Here is a 25,760-nt window from a genome sequence, read left to right as displayed (position 1 = left end):
AAATGCATATAACTCCCATCTGCTTTGGGGAAACCAAACACTATCTAATTCTTCATTTGTGTTGGTGAAATTTCCACCAAATAATGAAACCAATTATTGCATTCACGTGATGAATAATGCCTCCTTCAAAAAATCTGCTTATCTGGCCTTGCCTACATGGCTGTGTGTGTGTGTGTGTGTGTGTGTGTGTGTGTGTGTGTGTGTGTGTGTGTGTGTGTGTGTGTGTGTGTGTGTGTGTGTGTGTGTACCTGTACTTGTACTTGCATTGATGTGAGAACCAAAAAACGTATTTTCCTACCAAGGTGAGGACATTTTGACTAAGTGAGGACAGTTTGGCCGATGCTCACTTGTTTGAAGGCCTGTTTGAGGTTTAGTGTGATTTTAGGGCTGAGGTCAGAGTTTTGGTTCTGATTAGAGCCAAGGTTAGACGTCTGCCTTTAGTTGTGTTGGTTAGGTTTAATTAGGTTTAGGGTAAGGGGCTAAGAAAGGCATTATGTCAATGGAGGTCCTCACTTTGATGTACAACGGTGTGTGCGTGTGTGGCATTGTTGTCGTATACTGCACACTGTTAATGCTGAAGCAGGTTCTGGCACATCTGCAACCACTAGATATTCTTTGAACATGCATTCATGTCATCGGCAGATTGCATACGTCATCATGATTGACTTAATCCTGACATTCTCAGTGGTACAGCCTGAGCAAAGGATTAACCTCTAGTCTTGGACTGCTGCCCACTGTACAATAAAGACCCCTAAATACGCATATGAAAAAACACAGACAAACCGCATGTCTCCAACTGGCATCAATCACTTAGTGTTTAGTGCTCTTTACTGCCTCTTTGTTCCTTCTTTTGCCTTCATTCTTTATTCAAATGTGTTCTTTCTGTTGGCGGGCAGCCATTTTCAAGACAGAGCAAGGGAGAAGCAGAGTGCTAAAGAGAATACTAGATGGAGTGAGGGAGACTGGGGGTTGACAAAAGGAGGAGTGGGAAGACACAGGCAAGCAAGGAGGAAAGAAACCTGAGAGGTAGAGACAGAGGAAGGGAGAAAAGAGGAAGGAATAGTTAAGGTGATTTCATGCCCTGTCTTTAAGTATTAGTGTAGTTGGCTGTTTCCTCTCTGCACCTGCAGGCTTCAAGTTAACATTTGAAATGTCTGTGCTCTGACAAGGTGAAAGGTGGTGGTTTCTATTTGGGAGAGACCTTGCTTCTGTGTATAAACACAGGGCAAGTGCAGATGGTGGAAAATTGGCATCTGCACTTGAACCATAAGGAGCATATGCACATGGGGGAGATTGCAAAGACCCAGGGCATGGGGTGGTAGCCGAAAACCGGAGCCTGCTGTGGCTGGCACGAGACACAGGCACCGGTACTGGCACTTGTTAAGGGTAACAGTCAGCCTGAACTTCTCCTGGGAGGCCCACAAACAGTCAGCCAGACAGCAGAGTACTGTCACATTCATAGCTACAGCCAAAAAGCTTTTTGCTCATTGCGAGCAACACATTTTGGCTGCAAAGAGAACATTTCTTTTTAGTTCCTGTTTATATTATAATTCAAATCAAGGTAAGTTTTGAATGAATGCGCTGAAAAATGTCCTCACATTTCTGTCACACTTCCTGGCTGGGTGTTTAAGGTGGAGAGTTGCCAGCACTAGAACTAGTCTCTGTGTTCTTCACTTTGTGTGAGTCAGAAACCATGAATGCCCTGAGAGGAAATAGTTTGCCCTTTAACTTTGACAAGTATAATACAACTTGACAGATCAGAGAGCTTTGAACACCTATTTTACAACAGAAAGACAAAGAATACTAATGACACTGCAGTTAACTATTACAATTGCACTTTAGCGTTCTGTAGTAGCATGTCAGCATGTTTTATAACCAGACACACACAGGCAGACCACTATATTACAAGGCGCAATACTTGAGAAGAAGGTCATGGAGGTACTGTATATTATTAATGGCCAACATGTTAAGTGAAATGAATACAAATACTGAGCTTTATAGCTATTGAATATTAGATAGGCCTACTTAGGCTATCTTAACTATTTTCGTGTATTTATAGTATGATTTACAGTATTGTTTTTCCGTGTTGCACGTGATGATAATATCCTGTCATCTGAACTCTACATTTTGTTTTTCAGAACCAGATCTGAACAGATATTTAATTATGGGTGAAATAACTCAATCCTTGAGTGATTTGGAAATAACTGTATGTAAATGTAACTGTTTTACAGATACATAAACTTGATACGTGTAGGATTAAGCTCCAGATTACACACTTTTATACCTTTTGTCAATTTAATAATGACAGATAAAGGCTTTCTTTCTTTTTCTTCTTAATATATTCTCAAACTCTAGGCTCAGTACAGACTGAGCACTGGTGCAGAAGTTCCACTGGATCTAAGATAAAAACATCTATGAGTAGAAAAATTCATGTTAAAAAACTCTGCCAACAACCTTAGCAATTTTGTGACTGTGAGCAGAGATATAAACAATTACTGAATTCATGCTACTATGAGGCCACACTTGATAACTAAAGGATGTTTATTTATTTTGAAGCAGTCCTAGTGTGCGTACATCAGTATAACTGGTGCCAAGTGAACATTACAAAAAGATAGGTGTCCATAATAAAAGGGAATTTTTGTTGCAGACATAATTTTGGTCCGGGATGATCAAACACATTGGCCTGCATTATCTTAGCTGCATGAACACTGGCCATTGATGCTATTTCTAAAACAATAATAGGTACTGTACCTGGTGCCAGGACAACTGCAAAAGCAGGTGCAGCCTAACCATCCATCCATCCATTTTCTTGTCCGCTTACTCCCTAGTGCGGGGTCACGGGGGTGCTGGAGCCTATCCCAGCTGGCTACGGGCGAGAGGCGGGGTACACCCTGGACAGGTCACCAGTCCATCGCAGGGCAACACATAGACAGACAACCATACACTCACACACTCACACCTACGGGCAATGGAGAGAAGCCAATCAACCTAATGCACGTCTTTGGACTGTGGGAGGAAGCCGGAGAACCCGGAGAGAACCCACGCAAACACGGGGAGAACGTGCAAACTCCACACAGAGCACCAGGGCCGCCTCCGGGAATCGAACCCAGAACCTTCTTGCTGTGAGGCGACAGTGCTACCCACCGCACCACCGTGCCGCCCGCAGCCTAACCAAAAAGTTGCAAAATTTTCTCCAAGAAAAACCTTTCAAAGCCTTTCATCTTAACCTTGATTCTGTGTGTCTGCCCTTAACACAGTTATCTTTGTGATGTTTTAAAAGTTCAAGATTAAGATAAATCTGGTACATTCATTAATTTGGCATCAGCGTGACACACACTGATGCCAAAACACGCTAAGAGGTAAACATTTTGTGATCTATTCACAAAAAAAACATAATTTCATTTACTGTTCAATTTAGAAAATGCATTCTGTTAAAATATTTTAGCTTTTTTATGGGCCACAGTGTGATCCCTGACCAGTTTGAATACAAGTGCAGCTTTTGTTTTTGGTTTAGCTTTACCAGTAAAACAACCTCTCTTACAACTCCTCTGAAAATCAGGACAATGATGTAGAAGTGTATCTCAGGCAATACAAATCAATCTTCCTTGCACTGAAGATACATGTTCAGAGTACTAGTGTCATTATGGCCACTGTTTGGTGCTATAAAGCAGAGTTGGCCAGTACTGATAGCAGTGCTGAGGGATATGGATGTGCCTGTACACAGTTAGACGGCAGAAGGGCCATATGTCTTCCATAGAGACTCTGAAGGTGAGAGCTTTGTCTTAGATGTATGTATACAACCATGTCAATGATCTATGCAGAAGTGTGATGTGCACTGCCCTGCTAACTCAAGATCATACTACACACATGCATTTCCTTACTTCAGTCATCTTATCAGCATTCCATCACAGCTCTTCACAAGACATAGTACAGCAACCTTCCACATGCACTGACACACACACACAAACAAACACACATAAAGTCCTTTTCTTCTTAGATGTGTCTGTACACAACTCCTGGACCACAAATCCTTCAGTGAGATGGATGAATGTCTCCAGCCCATTCATCATCTGCCTTATCCACCACCCTCACCACTGTTTTTATATCAGCCAGCAGTCAAACTGACAACTGATAGCCCTCTCTTTCCCTCTCCTTTGCTCCGGTCTTCCCAGCTCCTACATGTCTTTCTCATTCCATTTCTCTTTTTCTCACTCCCCAGTGCCCTACTTGCTTTACTCATATGCCTGACTGTGTGCGTATTTGTGGGATTTTGTGCATGCATTCCTTTCGCCGCCCACTCTAAGATGTCCTTCCACTCCCTCCTACTTCTATTCTCTGGCCCTCCCCCTCTGGTTGTCCCCTCTCCATGTCCCTCTCCAACTATCTATCTCTCTCCTGTGCACCATTGGGACCAGAGTGGCACCTTCAGAGTGGGCTGTAAAAAGGCCCTATAAAAAGCCCCAACATGGGGAAGAAGGGGTAATGATGAAATTTAACTGCTCCTCCTGGTGCACCTGGGGTCTGTATCTGTGTGTTGTTCTTGTGTGAATATATGACCATGTATGTGTTGTGTATGTGTTTGTGTGTGTTCAGCAAGCATCAGGCCTGGGTACTGATCCGGAACTGCCGTGGTGTGTGTGTGTGTGTGTGTGTGTGTGTGTGTGTGTGTGTGTGTGTGTGTGTGTGTGTGTGTGTGTGTGTGTGTGTGTGAGGGGGGGGTCTATGCCACAGCATCACTATGAGAGTTATCGCTTTTTAAAGACACACTATAGATTTTGTAGGGGAACTCATTTACACCGGCATAAAACGAAAGGTGGCAAGGGAAGTTTAAAATCTAAAAACGATGGGGGACTGGGAGGCCAACCAATAAGTTTGATGACTTGAATGACCCAACCAATATGATACCAATTTGAGAATGGACACTGATTTTTATTATTTGTCAGACTGATAAAAGCAAATCCAAAATAAATTCCAATCTTTTATGACTCCTGCCTATATAGTCTTTGTCTGTTTGGATATGGTTTTCACTTTACTGCAGCATACTATATACACTATACATCTATAAAATGTACACTAAGTTATGCTCACTGCAGTTGAAGAAATAGCATGTTGTGTGTGATTCGTGAAATGTGCTGCCTAAACATTCTTAATGGTTTATTGATGCAGGAGAGCCATAACATCAATGAATAGATCTTGTTAAAATCTAATGGACAAGTTGTGCATGTTGTGCATGTGTGTGTTGGTGCAAGGTAAATTCTGTGTGTGTGTGTGTGTGTGTGTGTGTGTGTGTGTGTGTGTGTGTGTGTGTGTGTGTGTGTGTGTGTGTGTGTGTGTGTGTGTGTGTGTGTGTGTGTGTGTGTGTACTTTTTGGAATGAGGGGTCCAGCTCTGTCCTGGGCTGCACTCTGGACACAATGCAGGAGGTGGATGAGAGAAGGGTCCTGGCTAAACTCACATCCATCCTGGACAATGACTCTCACCCACTGGAGAACTCACTGTCTGCTCTGGAGAGCAGCTTCACTAACAGACTTATCCACCCTCGCTGTGTGAAGGAGAGATATAGTAGATCTTTCCTACCTGCTGCGATCAGACTATACAATCTGAACTGCTAACTACCTCCCACACCACAACTGATAACTCACCCACTGTATCAGTGGTTATGTAGATATTCACTCTGTGCAATGTTTGTGCAAAGCTGTGCAATAATTATATTTATACAATATACAATAACACTTCCTATGACCCTATACTCACTCTGTATAGTGTTGTATTGTGCCAACTCAATTTAACCTGATATGTGCCCCGGCGAGGGCCCAGCTTTCCACCTCCCCAGACTTTGTGACGTGTGTGTGTGTGTGTGTGTGTGTGTGTGTGTGTGTGTGTGTGTGTGTGTGTGTGTGTGTGTGTGTGTGTGTATGTGTGTGCGCGCGTGCGTGTGTGGTGGGGTGGGGTGGGGTGCAACCACTATTTGCAGTTCAGTTACTGGCCAGAGCCCAGCACCCTCACATGCTCAGATGTTGGCTCACCGGCTTCCCCAACCTTCCCTCGCCTCTCGTGCCTCACACCTGCCCATGGCTGCAAACATCCCTGGCTGACGTGTCGATGTGGAGAATCGGGCTTTGATGGGCCTGAGGGGACTGGAGGAAGAGATAGTTATGGTTGTGAAGAGAATGAAAGCCCAGGGAACAGCATGCTCTGACTGAACGGGATGATACTGAAAGGGACTGGAGTCCAGCCAGTGTTGCCAGATGGGAAATGGCAAAATGTCGTACTGTCCCTTTAAAATTATCGTATTTTGACCCAAACTATCATACAAACAAAAAACAACATTAAAAATCTGCGCATTTGCAAACAAAAGTATTTTATGTGCACATAACCTATAGAAATTACACAGAGGCTTAGTTATTGCAATTAAACATTTAAAAGGTTGCATCTGTCCCTGAAACATAGTGTCTAACACACAGATAGGCCGATAAAACTGATTGTTTGCTTACCAGAGTCTTTCTTTTGGTAGTTTACTTTGGTTCTGAACTCATGTTTGCTTATTTTTGCTTCTGTCGCTATGCTAGAAGAACAGTGCAACTGTGTAAACAGTTTAGTAGCTTATTGAACCAATCAGCGCTGCTAATGTGATTGACAGAGAGAGGAGCCAACCAGTTACGAGTGAATCAAATCGACATCCAAACGCGATGAATGGTGTCAAAACTATTGTATACTGGCTCTACGATATCTTGGATCGTACAGACCCCAAAACTATTGTATAAATAAGATAATTATTGTATATCTGGAAAAACACTGAGTCCAGCCCTGGCATCCTTCCTCTAGCAACCACAAGGTCTCTGTGACCCTGCGGGGCAACTGTGGCTTGGGACTGCAGATGTGTTGTCACTTTTTAATTCACCTACAGCAATAACACAAAATAAAAAATTTGCTTCAGTATGTGTCCTCTATTAGAATTGCTGTGAATATGATGATATAATCAAAATAAAACAAACGATCATACACATGATTTTAGGTGTATTTACCTTCAGTAATATTTCCCTTTAAATTGGGTAAATTGGTACAACAGTGGCAACAAAATAGTTTTCCAAAAGGGTTTTACTCTTTTAATATAGAAAATTACCATTTGAACAAGATTTTGTAGAGACATTTTCCTTATCATGGTCAAATGATGAGAAACACTTCACTGGTGTACAAAGGTTCACAGCAACTTGGCTGAACAACGCAATGCATTGTACTTATCATTTTGTTTATCTTATTTTCTTTAATCTCTATGTTATATACATTCCAGTATTTTCCACTGGGTTTTTTTTCAGTCAGGCATATGTGGCTTTGATTTGTACATTGATATTATCAACAGCATCAAGATGAACAGTTAAATTCACAAATCTTTAGAGGTAACTCTGTCACTTATTCAGCAGAATCCCTTTCATGTTACAATAGATACTTAGCATTTCAACTTGTATAAGGAATTTGAAATAGTGGAGTTTATGAACAAGTGTTTATTGTCACCTTTGACAACAACCAACACATGGTAAAAATGAGACTGAAGAAGGTTTACAATCAGTGGTTGGTTTCCTCTACACTGTACCTTCATATGTGGTTACATTATACGGAGACCACCTGTGGTATCAATCAGTGGTACATTATTTATATTTAATTGTATCTTATGGATTATTAACAGTTGGGATTTGTAATTGCCAAACAACATGCTTGCACTAGTCTGTCTGGAATGTCCATTGCAGCAGTCTACAATCCAAAAAACATGTGCCATGCATAAATTACTCCTACATCGTGCAAACAGCTTATTGCTAAAAGGATTAGTGTGACACACATATAAACAACACAAACATACTAATCCTCATTAGCACTGCTGAAAGCCCCTCTGATGCAGTGGGTGGTGGAGAGAAGAGGCATGTAGCCAGGCAGATTGGTGGGAGGCAAAAAGTCAGTTAGTTGCAACTGCAAATCGGGCTAAAATATGAAGCGTGCGCACACGCACGCACGCATGCACAGTTGTCTGCTGATGGACAGAGGGACAGGTGGGAGCAAGAGGAGAAGGTTGAAGAGGCGACGAGTGGCAGCAGACACCAACGTTCAGCTGACAGTGCTGGCATACACCACAGGTTCCCTCTTGGTTTTGGATCCTACAGTTCCAGCATAATAAGAGATAAATAGAAAGGGCTCATCAGGCCACAAAAGCAAACATCTTGGGCTTGCCAAAGTGAACAGAGGGACACAATGTTGGAGGGCATGTGTATGTATTTGTGCATGTAGAGAGAGGCAAAAGAGAGAAAAAGCTAATGGCTGACATCTGGCATCGGTCACCCCCATCTGAGTCCAGCACCATACTGCCATGCTGAATAATAAAGCAGAGAGACTGCCTCTAAATTGGCACCTCAAATCCCCCGGCAAGCCCCAGAGACATGGGCAAAAGAGCCTTTTCCAGCTATTCACTGGTTAATGTGCCAATTTGTTTTCCAGAGTGCTCGAATATAAGAATTTATGGCTGTGTTATGTGGCTGTGGGCAAATACTAATAAAAAGATCTTTTGCTGAAATTTACTTAATTGGCCACAGTAGGAATGAAGTCCCTGACAAGGAAGAGGAGAGTCTCACTCCACCAAGGCAGTTTACAGATGCTGAACAAATCATGTTTCATGCAGCACATCCAACGCATCCAGCCCAAAACCTACACACTCCCATTATGATATAGCAGGTATTGGTGAAAACAAAAACTTCAATTGAGTGTCTTCCAGCAGACTGCACCCTTAGCGTAAGAGGCGTAGTACATTAGATTCAGTTCTTAGAAACTGAATCAAGAATTGCATAGAAGGCTCACATAAGAATAAGAATAAGAAAACCTTTAATAGTCCCGCAGTGGGGAAATTACCTCTCACAACAGCAATACAGATTAGCGAGAATACAGGTACAGAACAGTTTGTGTTGGCACAGTACAAAGCAGTACAGTACAGTTAGTGTGAGTATGAGGTCATTGCAGGGTTATTGCACAGTAATGGGTATAACCTTCACACTGTAGCAAATTTCTGAGGCTCTGAAGCTGTGGCATTTATTTTCTACGCAGAGTACTACTGTAGGTCGCGGGGGTACTGGAGCCTACAGTATCTCAGCTAACCATGGGCAAGAGGCGGGTTATACCCTGGACAGGTTGCCAGTCTATTGCAGGGCAACACACACAGATATACACACACTCACCCGAGCAATTTAGGGTGACCAATGAAATCACCGTCTGCTGTCTGAACTCAACAGTAGTTGATGCACTACGTAGAAAATTTCAGCTACTTTCAACTGAAAGTAGCTGAAATCTTTTAACTAGTGCAGCTTTACAACTTGGGACTAAAAATGTTTTGGGGATAAATATTGTGAGTCATACATACTGACACTGTTGATAAACTTTATGTATCAATTTTCAATAATACTGGGTAATGTTTTACAGAAAGTAAGAAAGTTAGAAAGGTTTAGGGGTTTGATTAGGATCTGGGTTATTGCATTTGAGTTGCTCCACGCTGTTTCACTGTCAAAATAATAATTCTAGCCACATCTTCATTACATTTTGATTTCATGGTGGGGAAACAGTGCTGTCAGCCTTTAGGCACAGAGCATATTATTTGCAAATTATATAGTGCATCTGGCTCACAAATTTTTTAACAGCAAGTTGGCAGACATCAGTCACTGTGACTGGGAAGAGATGACACAATAGGAAATGAGAGGGAGGAGGGAGGAGGTATGAGCATGATGTAAAGGTGGAGATGGATCGTATGCATGGGTGGCTGGGTTAAAAGTAACTGGTGATTCTGGCTCCTGTTTCTGTGTCAGCCCCAAGTCAAAGCCAGTGGAGCTCCACCAGGGGATGTTCTCCAAATTCTGGCCACACACTAATTACTGGAGGTTTTGTTCAGGAAATTATCACTATGTCTATTGTTGCATGTTACATTAAATTAGCCATGGAAATCTGAAAAAATAATAATTATGGCTGAAATTGTTCATTCAGGTCTCCTTGATTGTCACTTGTCACTTGACTCCTTTGTTCTACTCGCTAATGCTAAAGCAACTAAGAGCCCATTTCTTTCATTTGGGGATTATTTTTTCCCTGAACAAGGAGACAAATAAATGCTTTGTTTAGGTCATGCTGTGAGGCAGTGATAAGCTGTCAGTATTGATGCCAGACTGTGTAAAAGCCTTTCTGTTGCTGTTATACACACATATACTGTATACTTTGTTGTTTTTGCCATAAATCAGTGTGGGTTTTTAGCCGCAGGGCAAGACTGACCAGTTCACAATGCTGGATTTGAATATGTGTGAAATATAAAGATTTGATCTGACTGTGAATTGAAAAACAGAAATTTACAAATTGGATTAAATTTCTTCTTTTTCATTTAGCTCTGTCATGGACTGGGCACCTGTCCAGAGTGCCTCTCTTGATAGCTAAGGTAGGTGAGTGAGTGAGTGAGTGAGTGAGTGAGTGAGTGAGTGAGTGAGTCAGTCAGTCAGTCAGTCAGTCAGTCAGTCAGTCAGTCAGTCAGTCAGTCAGTCAGTTTTCAGTATTTGCAAACTGGAATCTAGAAATATTAAAAATATTAGTTGTTATTTTTTCCTGTGTTTATTTCTTCAGTTTGTGTAATACAACCTACTGTAGTGTCTGAAAAGCATGTTGGTGTAGGATCAGGTCATGTTTTTTTCTTTAAGGAATGAATAAATGTTTTATTAAATCAAATCAAATATCTTGATTGTCATTGTACGTTGTACAACGAAATTACGGTGGAATTATTTCAGTGGAATAAAATGTGTATAATATATAAAAACTAAAACTGCTAAATAAGACAATATAAAACACCAGAACGTTACACCTACTCCAGCTATTGCACGCTTACCTTAATAAATTAACCTTTTTTAGCAGTGTTTAAGGCTACGATGGCTCTTGGATAAAAGCTGTTTTTTAATCTTCTTCCTTGTTTCTGTAAGACGTTTAATCTTGTCCTTGTTTTATTTGCTCAGTATCTTTTGCCTGAAGGCAGCAGTTCAAAGAGGGAATGTCCAGGGTCTGATGGATCCTGCAGAATGTTTAGAGCCTTTTTTAGGCAGCGGGAACTGTACAGTTCTTCGAGGGATGGAAGAGGGCAGCCAATGATCCTCTGGGCTCTTGTGGTGACTCTCTGGAGAGCTTTCCTAGCTGCAGCTGTGCAACTGGCAAACCAGGCACAGACACAGTATGTTAAAATTCTCTCTATTGAGCAACGGTAGAAGGACACTAGCAGTTGCTTTTCTTTAGAAGACTGAGAAAGTACAGTCTCTGCTGGGCCTTCTTCACCAGAGCAGTGGTGTGGTGTGAGCAGTGGATGCCCCAGGTCAGGTCCTGCTCAATAGTGACGCCCAGGAGCTTAAAAGCGGCCACCCTCTCCACACAATCTCCACAGATAAACAGTAGCTGAATGTCTGTTTTGTTCCTTCTGTGGTCCACCACCAGTTCCTTGGTCTTTGTTGTGTTTAGGATCAGATTGTTTTTTTCCACACCAGACACCACCTTGTCCCGGTAAGCGGACTCATCATTTCCCGAGATAAGCCCCACCACTGTGGTGTCATCAGCAAACTTAATGATGGTATTGCTGGGGTGGGTGGATGTGCTGTCTTGTTTGTAGAGGGGGGAGAGCAGGGGGCTCAGCACACAGCCCTGTGGGGAGCTGCGGTACTGAGAGTAAGAGCTGTCGACATGTAGGACCCTACTCTAACCCTCTGGGGGCGGGCTGTCAAGAAGTCCAAAATGCAGAGGCATGTGGAGGCGGAGAGTCCGAGGGCCTCTGGCCGCCTGAGTTTAAAGGCGGAAGTAAAATCCACAAACAGCAGCCTCACGTAGCTCCCCGGCTGCTCAAGATGGGACAAAGCAGTGGAGAGTGGTGGTGATGGCATCTTCTGTGGACCTGTTCGCCCTGTATTAAACTGGCAGCTGTACAGTGTTGATGGAAGGCAGGAGGTAAGGCAGGAGGCTGCTGATTGCGGATGTTTTGGGCAGAGGGAAAATAGTTGAGGATTTGAGGCAGAGTGGAACAATGGACTGATGTAAGGACCGATTGAAGAGCTTGGTAAAGACCCCTACCAGCTGGTCTGCGCAGTCCTTCAGCACCCGACCAGTGATGCCATAAGGTCCGGCAGCCTTCCTCGGGTTCACAGACCTCAGCGTGTGCCTCACCTCATGTTCCTCCACACTGAGTGAGGGGCCTTTGTTGGCTGATGGCTGTGATGCAGCTGTCTCTGGTGGCTCCAGCTCGGAGCGGGCAAAGAAGAGGTTAAGCTCCCCTGCCAGTGCAAGGCCCCCATCGATAGCAGCAAGGTTTGGTCTGTAGTTGGTTAGATGTTGGATCCCTTGCCACACCTGCCGTGTGTTGTTTGTACTGAGGTTGTCCTCCAACCTTTGTTTGTAGTCCAGTTTGGCCTGTCAGATGTATCTCTTCAGGTTGGCTCTGGCAGAGCTTTACAAGTTTATGTCACCTGACCTGAAGGATGTGTTCCTCTCCCGCAGCAGTTGCTGGACCTCTCTGGTCATCCAGGGTTTTTGGTTTGGATACACTCGAATGCACTTGTCCACAGTAATATTGTCTGTGCAGTGGTTAATATAGCACAAGACTGCTGCTGTGTGCTCCTCCAGGTCTGGGTGGTCAAAAATCTCCCAATTGGTTCTCTCAAAGCAATCCTGCAGCTGGTGGGAGGCACCTTCGAGCCTGGTAATAGCCTGTTTTCTGAGGGGGGTATATGCTGGGGGCTAGGAGCAGGGACATGTGGTCTGATTGGCCCAGGTGTGGGAGCTGTATAGCTCTGTTGCCATGTTTTATGTTGGAGTAGACCTTATCTAGTGTCTTATCTCCTCTGGTGGCACATTTCACATGCTGATAGAACATAGGGAACATAATCTTTAATTCAGCATGGTTAAAATCCCCGGCAATAATATGCACAGCCTCAGGGTACTTGTCCTGGTTGCTGCTAATCGTGCTATGTAGGAGTCCCAGTGCCGAGTTAGCATTAGCATCTGGTGGTATGTACACAGCAGTTGCCATGATCACAGTGAACTCTCTTGGAAGATAAACAGGTCTGTATCTGACAGTCATATATTCCACATCCGTGAGCAATGACTGGCTACAGTCTTGGAGTTGGTGCACCAGTTGTTATTCACATATATGCACAGTCCCCCTCCTCTTACGAGAGTCCCCACTCCTGTTGTGGCAATGTGCCGTGCGGCCTACTAGCTCGATAGCCGCGTCTGGTGTAGGTGAATGAAGCCAGGTCTCTGTAAAAATTAAAACACAACAGTCCTTGACAATCCTGTTTGTTGCCACCTGAAGCTTTAGTTCATGCATTTTGTTTCCAAGGGAACGTACATTAGCGAGAATGATACTAGGGAGCGGTGGCTTGTTATGGCTCTTATACAGCTTCACCAGTACATCAGCTCGGCACCCCCGCTTTTGCCTTCTGTCCCTACGCCGCCTTCGCCTCCTTCCTGTGGGGATGGTAATCCACAGGGAGCCCGGGGTCCTGGTGATATCCTTCAGGATGTTACGAGAGCAAAAAAAGCTCACTGATGTTATTTTTTCATAAAAATTGAAGTGCATGCGTGTGGCTTGTCAATGGAAATTCGATACCTGTGAGGTCCTAGTTCAGACTTTGCTGCCTCAGTTATTTGCTGATTCTTCTTTAGAACCTAACTAACAACTGTTCACAAAAACCCTCACACTTTTGTGAATGCCACAAATATGTACCCCCCTTTTTTCAGCTATATGTACTTTTTCATGCAATACAAAATTATTGACAACAATATCATTTCATGTGTCAGTATCCCATCTGTTTCTCCTGTATCCCTTACCATGCCATGTCCCTGCTCTTTACCATACCTGCTCCCTCTCTTTCTATCAGTGAACTCCCTCTGCAATCAGTTTAATTACACACACACACACACACACACACCTGTGCCTACCCTCAACTCCCTTCAAATACACTCCCAGCCCTTCAGTCTGTGCTGGGTTATTGTTTGGATATCCGCTCTGTCATTGACAACGTTTGTGTCCTTCTTCCACGCCTTAGCTCCTCCCTCCATGTCTTAGCTCCCTAAGCTCTCGTTCCCACGCTACAGCCCCCTAGCTTTTCTCTTCCACGCCATAGTCTATATTATTACCTGTTAGTATTTTTGTTTTGAGTTTAGTTCCCCACAGTTGTTTGTTTTTGTTAAGCAGGCATATTTTTGATGAACTCTTACAGTATCTACCCAATCCGTCATCTTGGATGGCAGGTAGGTCATGTCATCATATGCTTGCATGAATAGAGTGTAGGAGTTGTAGGACCTGAAGTTACATCCAGAATGTGGTCCTTCATGGGAAGTGGTTCCTATCCTTGTATAAAAAAACAGCACATATGGGGTTAAAGCCAGTATTTTACATTCTAGCACTGCAGCAGACGTCACAGTAAAAGGGTTCATAAGACGAACCTCCCAACCTTCAGTGATTGGAGGTACCTGTCTGGAGGGCATGTTTCTCCTCCAGTTTACTAGAGATGGGGAGTTCCATTATTTTAACTGACTTGGATCTTTAACTCTCAAACAGAAAAGTGAACTAATGATTTCGAGTCATTCGTGTATTTCACTTATTTTACAGCAAGCGGTGCTGTAGCCCTCTTGTGGCAAGAAAACAATATGGTTTGCTTCAGCAGACCCATTAACAATAACAATCTATATCCTCCTATCCATCCTTACAAATGAATCGTGAACGAACTGCTTGCTGCTTGCTGCAGAACCTGCATAGCCTGGCTGTCACGTGAACAAATGAATGATGATGGTGCTGGAGGCTATCCCAGCTGGCTATGGGCGAGAGGTAGGGTACACCCTAGACAGGTTGCCAGCCCATCACAAGGCAACACAGAGACAAACAACCAGTCACACATGCACTCACACCTACGGGCAATGGAGAGTAGTCAATCAACCTAATATATGTTTTTGGACTGTGGAAGGAAGCCGGAGAACCCAGTGGGAACCCACGCGAACACAGGGAGAACCCGCACAGAAAGGGAATCGAACCCAGTACCTTCTCGTTGTGAGCCGACGGTGCTACCCACCGCACCACATGCCAACATGTTGGTATAGTTTTTATTGATTAAATATTTATTTACAAACTCAAATTATATATACTGTACAACAGCACTACACACATCTACAAGAATCAAAGACTACTAATTATTATGATCCCATCAATAAATAATGTATGTCGGGTGTAGGGTGACAAATCAATGAAATTCAGATATCAGACATCATTAATTTTGTGGTTTCTCAGTCCACACAGTCCCGTAGCTGAGCTACAGCTGTCATGTGACAAATGAACGAACGAAACGTAAGGATCCGTATGAATGATTTGAGAACAAATTGAACTGCCTGCTGCTTACTACAGAGACTGAGCGGCCTGACTGTCACATGACAAAAGAACGAATCCCTGGGTGGTAGGTGGTATTTTAATAAGTTGTAAATGAATCATTTCTGTTTCCTTTCCTGCTGACTTATGAGCTTTTGCAGCTGCTGCTATGTGGCTAGAGGAGGTACTGCATGAAAATGAACAAATCGTTCACTTTTTTTATTGAACAACACATCACTGCGGTTTACAGACAAATGTTATTATTTGTATTATATTTTATATTTTTTATATTTATATTTATTATTTTATTTTTGTATATATATTTTAACAAAAAGCTATATTTTAACATGGTGTTTGAATGAAGGCATTTTTTATGAGTTCATTCAGGAGCCTTTTATTTTGGAACAAAGCAGACAGTTTTTGAAAGTCATACAGTAGTCATACATCTTCATCTTCTGTTAGTGGCTCAAAAAAAAAAGACCAGCCATTCTGAAGCTAGTTTTGACTACTGCTTTGCTTACATGCAGCACAAAACTAATGATCCGTAACACACAAGCAGTAAAATCTGTAACTTCATCCAAGCGAAATCTGCAGTGGTACATTCATTACAGCACTGAGTTTTATTCAGTTCTATCAGCGCGGTGCAGAGACACGAGGCAGCGGGCTGTCTGCTGCTAGATACTGGCTCTCTCTGCTGCGAGATGTAGGCCGGTTGACACCGGTACCAGCTCTTTGCTACTGACTGTGGGGTTCTGAACACTGGGGGCCCAGCTCTCTGCTGTGGGCTGTGAGCATCTTTCGGCTGTGGCAACCTAATCCTCCTTCATATGGCGTCTGACCCATACAAGTAACCATGAATATTAGACTGTACTAATACATGTCAGGCCATTGAATATTAATGATGTATATGTTTGGATGAGCCAAAATTGTTAATTATTATTTATTATTATTATTATTATTATTATTATTATTATTATTATTATTATTATTATTATTATTATTTTTGCGCTGCAAAGCATTTACTGGATTGAGATTCGAATCTTTATTATTATCACAGTAAATGCTGCAACGCAAATCTTTATTATTATTATTATCATTGTTCTTCCGTATGTTTTTCTGCATCTAACTAGTCCCACATACTAGTCCCGCATTCTCCCGCTACAGAATCCATTAAAATATCAAAATGTTCAGCCTTTAAGGACAAGATGGCTTCGATTTAACTTTTTAATATCTTTCATATTTTTCAAGTTATTCAACTTTTTTCATCAAAATTTCACCATTGTAATGGAAACCATTTTCAAATTCTCTTCAACTTTGTCTTCTTTCAGCTTTAACTACTTCAGCATACTTTAAGCTACAGACCACGTAAACTACTAATAACAACTAATAATCTTTCTTTCAACTTTTTAATATCTGTTATAGTTTTTGATATACAGCAATTAAAATATTGTGTGGTTTTTGGTAGATTTTTAGCTTTTTTATTAGTGTGTATTGCGTGAGCTAGAGGGTGTGATATCACAGCTGGAGTGTGAGGACATGTTTTTTAAGACAGAATTTAGCTATTTAACTTGTCACAACAGCCACAGTTTTCACTCTATCAATATATTTTTCACTCATTTATAGCCATACTTGTCTTCTTTTTAATGATACACTTGGTGAAGCCCTCAGACCTACACTTTAGTCTGTATATGCTTCAAAGCACAGAGAGTTCCAGAAATCCTCCCATAGCCTCTAATACAGAGACTTTTTCAGAGAAAGACAGAAGTATAACATTTTGAAATTGCAACTGTTGCCACATTCTTTATTCTTTAAACATCAAACTCACAACAGTTGATCATTAAAGCCTTGCCATTCAAAATTTTGAGTTATATTTGTGATATGTATTATGGTTTTGCTGTATGAAGCCTGATCAGCAGGGGTGCAACTCTGCTTTCACAGCAGAATGAAACAAATTTTCATTTCTACATAAAAGCACTAATCCAGATCTTTAGCTAAAAATACAATATTTCTGTTTTCAACTGGTTTATTATGAGTAGGTAATGAGACTATTTTACAATTTAACAATTTGTTTCATATGGTCCTTTCATATCCTTTCAAAATAAAAGCACCAATTTAATTTATCAGCTTTTTTAGTCATTTTAGTTTAGCAATTGTCCACACACCCTTTTTAAATATTTTCAAAATAAAAACACCAAACAAAAACTAACTTATAGGAATATCTTTCATTTTGACTGGTTAAATATGACTACTTAATGAGACTACTTTATACTTTAGTAATTTCCTGCACGTTTCATCCATATTCTTTTAAAATAAGAGCACCAATATAAATCTTTAGCTAAATATAGCAATATTTCTGCTTGCAACTGGTTTATTGTGAGTAGTTAATAAGTCTATTATACTACTTACTGAGACTTATTTATACCCACACACACTTATACCAAATCTTTTCAGAATAAAAGCATGAATCCAAATCTTTGGCCTAAATAGCCCTTTTTCTGATTTTGACAGATTAATTATGACTAATAAATGAGACTGTTTAGCAATTTCCAAAAAGTGCCAACTTTTCTTAATTTAAAATTAAACTGCTCCTTCTGCAGCTAATTTCAGCCATATTGAATACTTCCACAACTTTGAGCTATTATTTCATCTGTTAAACTCAAAACTATTTATTATAATATTGTTTTGATACCTTAAGCTATACTGTATTCCATCAAACTAAGCGAATCTTTACACACTTCATTTTCAGCAATTCTTTAATTTCAGCAAATCTTTTTCAAGTTTCCTCCATTTGAAATTCAACTACTGTTTTTTAATTCTCTTCAGATACATTCATCTATGCTTTACATGCTTCAGCTATTTTCAGCTGTTTTAAACGTTTCATCTACTGTCAACAATTCTTCAGGAATACATTTATGGAGTCAAAGATTTGATTAAGCACGCACGCATCTGGTTACGCACGCACAGATCTGGCTCCGCACACACGCATCTGGTTACGCACATACAGATTGGTTTACGCACGCACAAATCTAATGTGACCCTAATTTGACTCCATATACATTCAGCATGGAAGCATTCACTGTGCATTTTTTATGGAAATGCTTTATTCAGTTATTATTATTATTGTGTGTGTTGTAAGTGCAAACATCCGCTGTAAGATAGTTCTGGGCTATTTGTTGTGGGGGGGACCTTAATCATGGTTAAACTCAAGGTGCACATGTACTGTAACTGCTTGTTCCTGGTGGAAGCTGTTGACGCGGTTGTAGGTAAATCGTGCATTCCATTGTGACTCCCTGTCTTATGTATGCTAGCGAGTGTAAAAGTGTATGTATTTGGTCATGCATTATACAAAGGTGTTGTTTTGTTGTCCTGATTCGTCTGGTATGTAATCATAACTTTTGTTGAGATGTAAAAGTAAGAAGCAAACTGTCGACTTTGTCAAAAGTTACTCTGACTTGCATACTGCCTGACATGTTGTAGGAGACAGAGAGAGCTTGTCGGTGTGCTTACTGTCAAACTGAAGTCAAGCTTTGAGCGTGTGACATCGTGGGACAACGTCGATTGAAGTGTGGATCCTCGTAGCTGCTGGAGTTGTATTTTGTGTCCTATACAGGTTATATAAGATCATCTTGTAACTTATGCAAACTGTAATATTTAACTTGATTTGTTAGCATTCTTTGTTTATCATCATTGTACTTGCTGTGTATGTGAAATATGGCAGGCAGGGGTCAACACACCTTTGATGCCTTTACACCAATTACAGGAAGAGGGATAGGTTTATTTAATATAATATATATATATATATATATATATATATACTTCTCCACTCCTATTGCAACTAACAGTACTGTGCAACAATTAAGTATACTGAACAGTGATTTAGGCAGTCAGATAGGTGAGTCCATAGCCAACCGGCTGCTAGCTAGTAAGTCCTTGCATGCACCACATCAGCCACAACCTGTTGAGGCTGTTGAGACACCCAGAGCTGACTCCACCGATGCAACCCTTTACCTTTACAAGGTAAGTCTGGTAATGAGGCCAGATATCAATGAGCCTCCTATGTATCAAGGTGATGGTACGGACAAGTATTCTGTACAAGAATGGATTGAGCTGATGGAGCTTTATCTGCACAAAAAGGGTCTTTTAAAGGGTGAACAGGAACATGAGATCTTGAACTATCCTCCTTGGTAAAGCTAAAAGCATGGTCAAAGTGGGACTGAAAAGCAACCTTTCATCAGGTGTAAGTGTTAACCCTGAGACAATCTAAACCATATTGAGACGCTATTTCAGTGAGAGTCTCGATTCATGCTTACCCCTGGCAGATTTTTATGCCACTCAGCCAATTACAAAAGAAACACCATTAGACAACTCGGTGAGACTGAACACAGCTGCTGAAGTAGCTAATAGACGTTTAAAGCAGTAAGGTGGCAAAATACATTAGATAATATGGATGCAGAAATAGCCAAGTTCATCCAAAACTCTCCTAGTCTTGCTTGCGTGTTTAAGTGTAAGTCCATAAGCAAGTGGTCTCTCACAGAGGTGCAAAGGCTATCGATGAACACCAGAGGGAAAGCCAAGCTAAAAACATAGTAAGTCTGGCCAATGCACATGTCATGCAACTGACAACAGCTACAAAACAAATCATGTGAACACAGCTAAGTGGAGTGTACCAACCAACCTGCTTATCTGCCAACCACGGTCCTCAGCCTCCCTATGCTAGATCTGTGGTGACAGCTCTCATTCAACACGAACACACTGCATGAGGTAAAGGAGATGCCTAAACTGCCTGGAAATAGGACATCAACGGAGAGCCTGCCCAAAAAACTTGTCATGCATCATGTAAGCTCATCCAACCAGGGAAAGTTAATCGCATTGGGGAGGGGACAATGTGAGTAACAATGCTGCAACCCTCGACACCGATGAAGACGTGCAGTCCACATACTTAAAGAGACAAGAGTCCATTCCACCTAGCACTACTGTTTTGTTTCAGAGAGATAAAGCTGACAGTCTGTTCTATACAGACGTGAAGATGGATAATAATGTCTCTCTACTAGCGTTACCTGACACCTGCTCTATGGCTTGTGCTATTATTGAAGATGCTGAACGGGGGCTGAGGGATGAAGGGCTAGCATTGGAGCTGGATAATGCCCAGGCTGAAGTTGTGCTTGTTGGTTGTGATGGAATCCAGGTTAGGCCCAAGTGCACCTTATTTGTGTGCCCACCTTGGTGGTCCCAGGCCAAAAAGACCAGCTTATCCAGGGCACAAATGTTATGAAGCACCTTTTGAGGCACTTTAGGCATTCTTCCCAGTTCTGGCACTCTGGTTGTGAGCAAGCCAGAGTCCACAAAAGCACCTGAAATAATGTAGTTTCTGTAAGTTGTCTGAAATCAACAGCTGGAGGGGTGAAAATATCCCTGACATTAATGGAGATGCCAAGCTGACTCAGGCAGTAATCCTCCTTCCAAAGCAAGAGCACCTGGTTTGGGCCAGATTACCCAAGACTTCGCCTCTTTCTGAGGGCAGTGCCATCCTGATTGAACCATCTAGGGCGCAGACCCATAAGAAGGACAGATTGTCTGTAGATGTGTGTGCTCCATAAGTGGGTGGGTACCAGTGAGGATTTTAAATACCTGAGAAAAGTCTCTGACATTAAAGCAGAACACCAAGGTAGTGGATGCATCAACCTGTGTTGTTCTTGAGGATCTAGACGTGGTGACAGTTGAAGATATTACGTCACATACAGTAGTCAGACAGTGTACAGTGACACACCAGTATGGCTGCCTTGCAGTCTTGGGAGGTGGTGCCATTTTCAGTGCCATGGACCTCACCTCTGGATTTTATAACATCACTATGGCAGAAGAGGACAAACAATTCACAGCCTTTACCAAACCTATGGGGATCTATAAGTTTAACCGTCTCTGCAAGCTTCATGCAACTCATGATAGGAATTTTTGGATACCAGAACTTCATGACATTACTCTGCCACTTGAATGATTTATGATGCACCAAACAAAGCTGAAGCTCTTACAAAGTTGGAGATGGTTTTCAGCAGGCTTTGTGCTGGCACCCAAGAAGTGTCAGCTACTCAGGAGAACTGTGAAGTTCCTAGGGCATGTTGTGGATGAAACTGGCATTTCGACTGACCCTGAAAAGGTTAGCGATGCTCCAATTTGATATTCGTATCAGGTATTGACGTTAATATTATGTATCTGTATCTATAGTAAATGGCCTGATCTGACATAGAATCCAAATTTTTTATGGAGATGCTGACTCTTTAACTGTGACATCACACGCATGCTGCGTGCTTTGTCCCCAGGTAATCAAGCATGGAGCAAGCCAGAACATCCCCAGTTTGCAGATACTTTGCGACAAAAACACCAATTAGTCCCAGCGCTGTTTGCAATATACACCAAGTTCACGTTTCGAGGGGTGGTGGTAAAAAGTTGAATTATAACACTACAAATTTACTTAATACATGGTTAAGCAGAAATTAGTGAGACCGCTCTACCTGAACTTTATCGTTGCTTGGAGCTCTGACGTGCCCCACGTGTGGCTTCTGAGTTTAACTGCACACTGGTTGGACGTGCATTTTCTAAGTCAAAGTGCCATGCCAAGGTTCTAGGTTCGATTCCCGGAGGCGGCCCTGGTGCCCTTGTGTGGAGTTTGCACGTTCTCCCCATGTTTGCGTGGGTTCTCTCCGGGGTCTCTCCGGAGCTTCCTCCCACAGTCCAAAGAGGTTGATTGGACTCTCTCCATTGCCCGTAGGTGTGAGTGTGTGTGTGCATGGTTGTCTGTCTCTGTGTTGCCCTGCGATGGACTGGCGACCCATCCAGGGTGTAGCTGGCTGGGTTAGGCTCCAGCACCCCCGTGACCCCGCATTAGGGAATAAGCGGCTTGGAAAATGGATGGATGGATGTTTACCAAGCTTGTAAATCAGTTTTTTACTGGATGTAAAATTACTTTTTGCACTTTAATTTTGAGATCCCGACACAAGATAGAGAAACTATTGTTATTCCGCTGCTTTTGAATGTCAGATTTCTATTTTACACTGTTTTGTGTTTCTACAATTTTTGAACTGGTGATGTAATGAATCACTAATAATATGTAAGGTAAGAACATGTAGAGCCTGATGCCGTGCAAAGGAAATTATACAGTTAATTGGGTAATTTAGCACTTTTAAAATGTTTTACTTTGGTATCGGATCAGTACTCGGTATCGGCCAATACCACTGGTCAACAAAGAAATCGTTACTGACTTAAAAAGTCCCTAATGTGTAGTGTTTCGGTGTGCTGAACACGAATATAACCATGAAAAAAAAATATTGGCTCTTGTTTTGAAGATATTTCATATTCTCCTAGCTTCAACATGTAAATTTATCCAGTAGGATGGCAACAACATTCTATAATACATGGTGTACCTAGAATTACGTAATATTGCATCGCATTGCATAATGCCATCATGCTTACATCATCCAGAACTGATTGCATCATTATCTGCTGCAATGCAATACTACTGTCATGGAGTCGCTGAAATAAGCTGACGTCAATAGAATGCTACATAAAGCCCAGTCAGGCAGGTGGAGCATTTAAAATACTTAAGACTTTGTGCGAAACAGTTTAAGCTAATGTTGCCTAAAACTGATATTAGTTTAATTAGTTCAGTTTTATTAGTAATGCCTCGAAAATTTGTTAATATCGTGGAAAATTTTTGCTATATTTGTGGTGAGGTAACCTATGCCAACCAGAAAAAAAGTATCACTTCTTGAAGAAGGCATATGATCTTTAATTCAAATGCAAGGTTGGTGACCAAGACAAGCCTTGGGCTCCGCATATATGCTGTTCTACATTTACAACACAGCTTTCACAATGGTTGAATGGCAAAAGACCAGCAATGCCGTTTGCAGTTCCCATGGTGTGGAGAGAGCCAAGCAACCTCATAAATGACTGTTACTTGTGATTGGTTCCCCCTCTTTCGGCGGAATAACTGAGAAAAAGAAGTCGAGGATAGTCTACCCAAACATTCCATCCGCATTGAGACCAGTTCCACATGGTGAGGGACTTCCTATTCCTGAACCGCCAGCAGAATATTCTCTTGATTCATCTGATGAGGACAAGGGTGAGCCGACCTGTTCTTTTCCTGGTCCGTCAGCAAGCAGTGATCCAGATTTTCACTGTGGTGTATCATCAACCCCGCTCAGAATAACACAGGAAGAACTAAGTGACCTGGTTCGTGATTTGGACCTATCCAAGAACAAGGCAGAATTGCTACGATCGAGACTCCAATAAGAATTAAGAATTAAGAATGCCTTTATTAGTCCCACAGCGGGGAAATTCCCATCAGCAGCCAGGTTACCCGGCGCTAGTCCGACAGTGGAAGCAAATTGCAGTACAAACAGTAATAAAACGCACACACATACAGTATCACACAGTACAAGTGGAAACCTTGCTGGAATTTTTTCTTGGGTTCATCAGGACAGATAGATAAGGTCGGAGAGCAGACAGTGAGACTGTAAGGAGGGGAGGGGGGGGGGGGGGTGTATCTGAATCAGTGTAGTGAAGTGTTGTTTATAGAAGTATGACCGAGGCCGACCAAGATGTTTACAGGTCAGTCCAACAGTTGTCCTTGAAGGGAGTCACAATAAGGGGAAGAGGATAGATAGAGGCACAGCTGGTGAGCTAGATTGGACCCGGGAAGGGAGGGGTGAGGGAGAAGGGACAGAGTAATACACAGCCAAATTTAATACATTTTAACAATCCATGACTAATTTGTCTAGATCAATACTCCAATCGGTCAGAACTCAGGATTTCTCGCCTCTTGTGGGACCATGGGTCACCCGTGACATCTCCTCAAGCCTGGTCAGACAAGGCTGTCACCATATTCACCAAGTGTTCAGTCTGTCTGCAGATGTTATCCCTCTGTCTCTTGTCTTCCTCCGTACGGGCTGAGATCTTATTAGTCAGTCCTGTGATCCGGGCATCTGAACGGGCTGAGATGTTACAGATCAGTCCTTCAGTCCGGGCAATCCTCTGGTGTAATTCCGTCAGCCGAGTAACCATGGCCCCCGTCGGCGTTTGCAGCTCCACAGCCGGTGGACACGCCAATGGGCCGGCCACAGATTTTCCAATCTTTCCAATCTTCCGATAAAGCAGGGCACCACCAAAGCCAATCATGAGTAGCCCAGTTATCAAAGTCCAAAATATGAATAGATCCTCTGCATCCTCGATGGACAGAGGCTCCAGACACAGGGGGCACCAGGAATCCCACGCGTCCCACACGTAGCCGGAGGCAAAAGTCCCCAAGGGGCAGAGGGGTCCTCCCGGAGATTCTTTCCTTTGTGAAAACATTTTGTCCAATGCGCTGAGTGACCAGTTGATTAGCTCCATGTTCAAAAATGTTATTCCAGAATAGCAGATCAGGATGCTCAGAAAAAAAAATAATAATAATAATGGAATGTTTTGGAAGAAGATGTCACAATTACTTTATATCGAATGCCCCACCAGCAGTTGGAGTGGTTCTTCAGACAGGAGAGTAATCTGGTATTCTGTTCCGATACTGATGGCCTCTTAAAAATCACTCATGACCGACAAGAATGGAGACTATTTATAGACTCTTCGACACTGAGACTTTTGCACAATGGAAATCTTCCTTTATCTATTCCAGTATCCCATGCTGTCCACATGAAAGAGACATACGAAAACTTAAAGCAGCTACTGAATTCCATTGAATACAACAAGTACAGCTGGCACCTCCGTGGTGATTGATTTGAAGGTAGTTGCCATTTTAATGGGACTGCAGCAGGGATATACAAAATAGATGTGTTTCTTAGGTGAGTGGGATAGCCGAGCAAGAGAATCGTGCTACTTGCCACAGGTATCGATTCCCAGACAAAATGTTAGAGTTGGACAGAAGAATATCCAGCGCCCAGCTCTGGTCGAGGCTCACAAAATTCTGCTACCACCACTTAACATCAAACTAGGTTTGATGAAGAACTTCATGAAAGCATTAGGCCGGACAAAACAAACTGGATTTTCGTTTCTCTTGGTATGAGCAACAAACAGAATTCAAGTGTTCAGAGTTGGATTTAAAGCTGATTTTTCGTTTTGAGAAAAAAGCAGAGAACAAAATAAGTTGTTCTCTTATAGCAGCTTTTAAGTTGGTGGAGAAACTAAACTCCTAAAATTTACTCAGACCGCAATGACCTATCATTTGCTGTTACTCTGAATGAAACATACAGTAAGAGCCCGAATGACAAATGACGTGTCCAGACAGAGGCAACGAGAGAACAAGGGAAGTGCCGTCGCTGTCTGAAGCAGACAGTGATGTGACGTTCCAATGATTTGTTGCTGAAGAGCCACTTATTCAT

Source organism: Betta splendens, chromosome 13, assembly GCF_900634795.4.
Source record: "Betta splendens chromosome 13, fBetSpl5.4, whole genome shotgun sequence".
Classification (NCBI taxonomy): Eukaryota; Metazoa; Chordata; class Actinopteri; order Anabantiformes; family Osphronemidae; genus Betta; species Betta splendens.
Note: the sequence above shows the minus strand (reverse complement) of the source record.